Source organism: Lactuca virosa, chromosome 5, assembly GCF_052849685.1.
Source record: "Lactuca virosa cultivar CGN04683 chromosome 5, Lactuca_virosa_CGN04683_v6, whole genome shotgun sequence".
NCBI lineage: Eukaryota > Viridiplantae > Streptophyta > Magnoliopsida > Asterales > Asteraceae > Lactuca > Lactuca virosa.
The window spans coordinates 163,343,824-163,350,178 of NC_136430.1; positions in this window are offsets into that span (position 1 = coordinate 163,343,824).

A 6,355-nucleotide genomic window follows, 5' to 3' on the forward strand; every position below is an offset into this window, starting at 1 on the left:
CGGACCAAGAGGGTTCCGGACCAAGAGGAGTCCAGACCAAGAGGTTCAGGACCAGTTCCGGACCAAGAAGAGTCCGGACCAAGAGGGTTCCGGACCAAGAGGGTCCTATTGGGTTTTCTCTTTCGGTTTTGAGCTGTCTTCGACAGAGGAAGGTACTTAGAGAGATTTGAGAGATATTTGAGATACGTGGAGAGAATTGGGAGAGATTTCTCATACTTGGAGAGATTTGGGAGAGATTCGATATACTTGGAGAGATTTCACATATGGGAGAGATTTCACATACTTGGAGAGATTTTACATACTTGGAGAGATTTGGGAGAGATTTCGCATACTTGGAGAGATTTGGGAGAGATTCGATATACTTGGAGAGATTTCACATATGGGAGAGATTTCACATACTTGGAGAGATTTGGGAGAGATTTCACATACTTTGAGAGATTTCATATACTTGGAGAGATTTGGGAGAGATTCGATATACTTGGAGAGATTTGGGAGAGATTTCATATACTTGGAGAGATTTGTATTCGAACACTACATGGCTTATTAGGGACTCATATTGTACACTTAAATGTGTTAGCACAAGTTTCACAATAGTCCTTGCTTACTTGAGGATGAAATTTCCTAGCCAAAAAGGCTAGTTGTGACAGGCATGGTCGTGCTGATGCGTGTTGCCAACGATGAAGCCAAACGACCAATGATGTATCGAGTTCCTTTCTTAATCGTTTAATGGTAAAAAAATTTAAACTTTTTTTTTTAAATCTAAAAACACTACTTATATAAAAACACATCAATTAAAAAGCCTATACACTCAAACTATTCTCTTTCACATTTTCTCTCTACCTTTATTTACCTTCACAAAACCATGGCTACCAAAATACAGAGTTGGTCGGAAAAGGAAGAAAAGAAGTTAGCATTAGTATGGGTGACGGTTACAGAAGACCCAGATAGTCGAACTTCCAGAGATTTTTGGCCAAAGGTTGGAAACGTTTTCCATTATTTAATGAGTTGTCGCAGTTGTAATCTAGATGCAATATGTTGTAGGTTTCGCTTCATGAGGGCAACATGCCGTGAGTTCGACGGACTTTATAACCATGTTATAAACAACGCACACAAAGACGATCCGGTTGTTATGATCATGCATCAGTATGAATAAATAAACCACAGACCGTTTTAACACCTCAAAGCTTGGCAAAATTTTAAGGAGACCCCATGGTGGAATATTTAAAAAAAAATAGGGCTTAGAAACTATTTTAAGTTGTTTTTGTGCTTGCATTGTAATGTTTTTTATATTTTATTTTAGTTGTTTTCTTTTTAAATTATGTAATGTATTTTTAAAATAATGTAATGTTTTTTATTGAATAAAAAAGTAGTTTAAAAAATATGTTTTTATTGTATTTGGATTTTGTATGTATTTTTGAATTAAATTTAATTAAAAAATGAGGTGGAATGGTGTGATAGTAGTGGGTATCCCATAAGTTTAGTGGTGACACACATAGTGGTTAGTGGTGGGTATACCTGATAGTCTTAGTTTAACGCATATTGATAAAAGCACATAAGTTTAGTGGTGACACACATAGGACCGGCCAAGAGGTTCAGGACCAAAAGGGTTCCGGACCAAGAGGGTTCCGGACCAAGAGGAGTCCGGACCAAGAGGTTCAGGACCAAGAGGGTTCCGGACCAAGAAGAGTCCGGACCAAGAGGGTTCCGGGCCAAGAGGGTTCCGGACCAAGAGGGTCCTATTGGGTTTTCTCTTTCGGTTTTGAGCTGCTTTCGACTGAGGAATGTACTTAGAGAGATTTGAGAGAGATTTTAGATACGTGGAGAGAATTGGGAGAGATTTCGCATACTTGGAGAGATTTGGGAAAGATTCGATATACTTGGAGAGATTTCACATATGGGAGAGATTTCACATACTTGGAGAGATTTCACATACTTGGAGAGATTTGGGAGAGATTTTGCATACTTGGAGAGATTTGGAAGAGATTCGATATACTTGGAGAGATTTCACATATGGGAGAGATTTCACATACTTGGAGAGATTTGGGAGAGATTTCACATACTTGGAGAGATTTGGGAGAGATTTCACATACTTGGAGAGATTTGGGAGAGATTTCACATACTTGGAGAGATTTCACATACTTGGAGAGATTTGGGAGAGATTCGATATACTTGGAGAGATTTGGGAGAGATTTCACATACTTAGAGAGATTTGTATTCTAACACTACATGGCTCATTAGGGACTCATATTGTACACTTAAATGTGTTAGCACTAGTTTCACAATAGTCCTTGCTTACTTGAGGATGAAATTTCCTAGCCAAAAAGGCTAGTTGTGACATCATCCCCTCGTTAGAGGGAATTTCGTCCCGAAATTCTTTCGAAAGGTAGGGTCATGAATACAGGTATAGGTGAAGGTACTTTCGATTCATCTGGTTTTTGCGTTCCCAAATGAATTCCTGCTCACGTCTACCGTTCTCTCGAACCTTCACAATCGGGATACGGTTTTGTTTTGCGTACTTAACTTTTCCATTCATTGTCTTGATAAGTTGAGCAATGATTAGGAGGTTCTAGTTCACTTTAGTCTTGTTTAATGGATCTGGGAGGGTTTTGTCTGATAGACACTTTCTAGGTTCGACACATGGAATACAGGGTGTATGCTACTAAACTCGGAGGGTAGTTGGAGTTTGTAGGCTACCGGGCTGATCCGTGCGAGGATCTCAAAGGGTCTGGTGCATCGGGAATTTAGTTTACTTTTCCTTTCGACTCGGGTCACTCTTCCCCAAGGGGAGTTCTTAAATTAATACCCTGATTCCCTACTTGGGACTTCAAGGTTTTAAGATGTTATCAGCATAGCTCTTTCGTCGGCGTTACTATGGTTGGGGTCGTGTTCGGGTTTGGACTATCCTTTCCGGCTGGGTATCTCCCATTTTAGCCTAATAGAGGAGGATTTGCACCTCTGGCCACACAGGGCCATCGAGGGGTGCAACTTCTATGCTTGAGTGGTAGTTGTTGCTATATGAATACTCAATCAGAAGCAAGTAGGTATCCCAAACTTTGTCAATGTCCATTACACATGCTTCTCTTCGGGATGTGGGTTCGTGTTTACCTTGACCTTGACAAGTGGCATTTCTAGAGTTTCGGTGGTCTGACACTTGTGAGTGCTGAACACATTGAAATGTCCGAAACTGGGTCCCTTGGTTAATTGGAGACTATGAGTTATCGGGCCCTTTCTTGGCGAGGCTTTTTGAATGGTCTTCTAGGGATCGGGATCCTGGTGTCCTAGGAGTAGAGTTTTCTGGGCCTTAGGAGTTGGTACTATGGTCACCAAGGTTGAGTTTGCATGTGGTGTAGTTAACCTTATGAGTCTTAGATGATCTTGGGAGTTTTCTTCTTATAGTTTTCCCGAGCTAATGGTAGGTCGGCCTCTGTCAGTCCTCGTTGTTGGTTGAACATGTCTCCGATTCGGGGGTATGGAGTATCAATCCTTAAGGATGGGTTTGTTTGGCTTAATCGTAGTCGGTGGTGCCCATGCTAGTTTCGTCTTTCTTCCTTATGAGTTAGATAGGTGCTTTCTTTGGTTAGGGGTTGGGTCTGATGTTTCCTTTATCTATTATGTCAATCTTGTGATCAGATACTATCTGTTCTTGTGACCGTGCTAGGTAGTATCGGGTTTTCGGTCATTAGGGTGGTTCCAGGAGTCGGGGTGATTCTATTTCTGCTTAGCACTTGGTTGAGGTTTCGAAAGGAATCCTTGGGAATCTCTGGAGGACTGGAAGCCTTTCAGATTCCTTTGATGCCTTTTGTTTCTTGATTTTCCATCTTTATTGGGGCTAGGCAAGGGTGTGGTATTTCTTATATCAGGACCTAGGTGTCTGGTTGCTAGGGATTCGTCGTTACTAGCTGAAAGAGTTTAGCTATCTGATTGAGTAAGATGAAAGTCTGTTTGTAGTGCTCGGGGTTTGTTAGGTGAGAATCAAGTCTGTCCGTGCAAATTGATGACATTGGACTCCTTGTTACAACAGGTGTTACATCGATTTGGGGAGTGTTGGTTGGTAGGAATGACATGGTGTTCTATGTTCATGTCCTTATCGTTGTTAGTTTCGTTTTCATTGTTACCATTGGGTCTATCTTGTTTCTGTTTGTTAGGTGTTCTGGCGACACGAGGGTGCTGTTATAAGGCAGGGGAATTCATAATCCGAATTCTGTCAGGTCCTTCCACTATAGATGGATGTGACCTAACCGTACATACTTAGGATCTTTAGAGATGGTTGACTATGGGGTTCTGTCCTAATCGCTATTCAGCCCAGGGACAGAAAGTAAGGCGGAATCGCACGTTCTTAGTTTGCGGAATCCTAACCATATGTGATACTAACGTTCATATTGGACCATCATGGTCCATTCGTAAGGATCCCTAGCTTCCCGTAATTTACAGGATTTGCTCTAACGAGACAATAGTTTTTGGATTATGTTTTTAATTGACAAAAACTTTTTGGTGATAATTCGATGCTTAAGTTTATCGTGGAACGTACCAAAAGATGCGGTAGGGTTCCTTGTCATCTCCTCCTGTCTAATTGTCGACTCATTCGTTAGTCATCTCCGTTGGACAATTTCTCTTGAAATGTCCTGCTGCACCGCACTTGCGACAAGCTGGACTCACTTTTGGGTTGCGGGTTGGAGTGACGTATGGGGCCGGGGACCTACAGTAGCGGGAGGTGTGCCCCATCTTGTTGCACCTCTTGCAACAAAATGTCTGGCAGGCTCCCCAATGATGGTATTTGCACTTGTTGCAGGGTGGATTGTTCCCAAGGTATGATTGTCTCGATGGGGGAAGACTAGGATTAGTAGGGGTAGGGGCTGATCCCTCTTGTTGTCTTTTAGTAAGCCTCTGAGCCGAACTGCATCCTTTTTCATTTCCGAACTTTCATTTCTTGAGCTTAGGTTTAGGTTTTAGGGTGCATTGGTGAGTTGTTTTTTGTTGGTTTCCCTGGTTGTTGTTACGGTTGATTTTATCGATAATGTTTCCATTTTTGTTCGTGTTGTTGGCATTGAAGTATGCCATGACGGCTGCCACGGTAGCTGTTACAGTGGCTTGGAAAGTGGCGGAGTCTATTCGTAGGACCAGTGCACTGTTGGGGTACTGGTTATCTTCGCGAGAAGACATGACCCTTGTTGCACACGAAAAGTGAGCTTGTAAGTACTCGTAGTTAATTTCAGGTGAGTTTATTCGTACAATCTTAACGTACTGGTGTTAATTGGGTCAACCTACATCCCCATGATGCAGTTATGGTATAGAGTGGAAACATATAATGCATGATGTTAAGTCCGTCAAAATAGGACATAGTTAGCAGTATAGTTAACAGACTTGGTTGTATGGATTCTTGGAGGATGTACTCCTTTTGGTTTACTACAACTGGTTGCAATTACGGGCATTATGAACCTAAGGCGAGTAGTGTGGTGATCCTCTTTTACTGACATGGCGCACAGAGTGCTTGGCCATTTCACTTATATTATGAGTGCCCTTTTTGTGATCCTTACGCTGCTAAGGCTGTCCTAGCCTTGATTGTTATAAGTTGCGGTCTCCAAATGACGATTTCCCTTTTTAAGGAGTGTACATGGTCTGCATAGTTTTCTGGTCCTACTTGTGGGTTTCGTAAGGCATTTGGAATGGCGTTCTTGTTACTCGTGGGGGATCGGATTTACATTCCCATATATCGGGCTTTGTTTATGGTCTCCATTACTCCATGACAGAGGGTTAAAAACCGGGAGTCACTTTGGGTTACTTGTGGTCTAGACAGAGGTGATGCCTGATTCGTAAGGGCGTTGGCTATCGGAGTTCGGTGCACGTCGATTGTGGATTGGGGTGTCCTTCGTGAAGGTGCGTCCTAAATTGGATAGGAGCCAATTTCTCACTTGTTTTATTTTTTTTTGCGTGGGTATCGTTTTGTTTCTAGGTATGTCTATTCCAGGAGTACCTATATGCAGTGGCGGAGGGCTATAGAAGCCTAGGGGGGCCATGGCCCCCCAACTTTTTCATATTCCTATTGTATATATATATTGAAATAAAATTTAAATTATGATGTTTAACGCTCATCACTATGAAAATAAAATGTGACAGTACTCTAACGCTTTCCATCTCTCGCCAAGTTACACCTTTAAAACATATTTTATTTACCCCGATGCATATTATAAATTATAAATTATAAATTTTAATATATGTTGTATATTTATTCTTTGCGTCAATCTTTTTTTAATGTTTCAAAATTAAATGTTATTATTTACATAAAATTACGTAATATTAGTTCTACTCGCAAACAAACTTCTATATTACACTTTTTCACCTAAAATTATATATATTA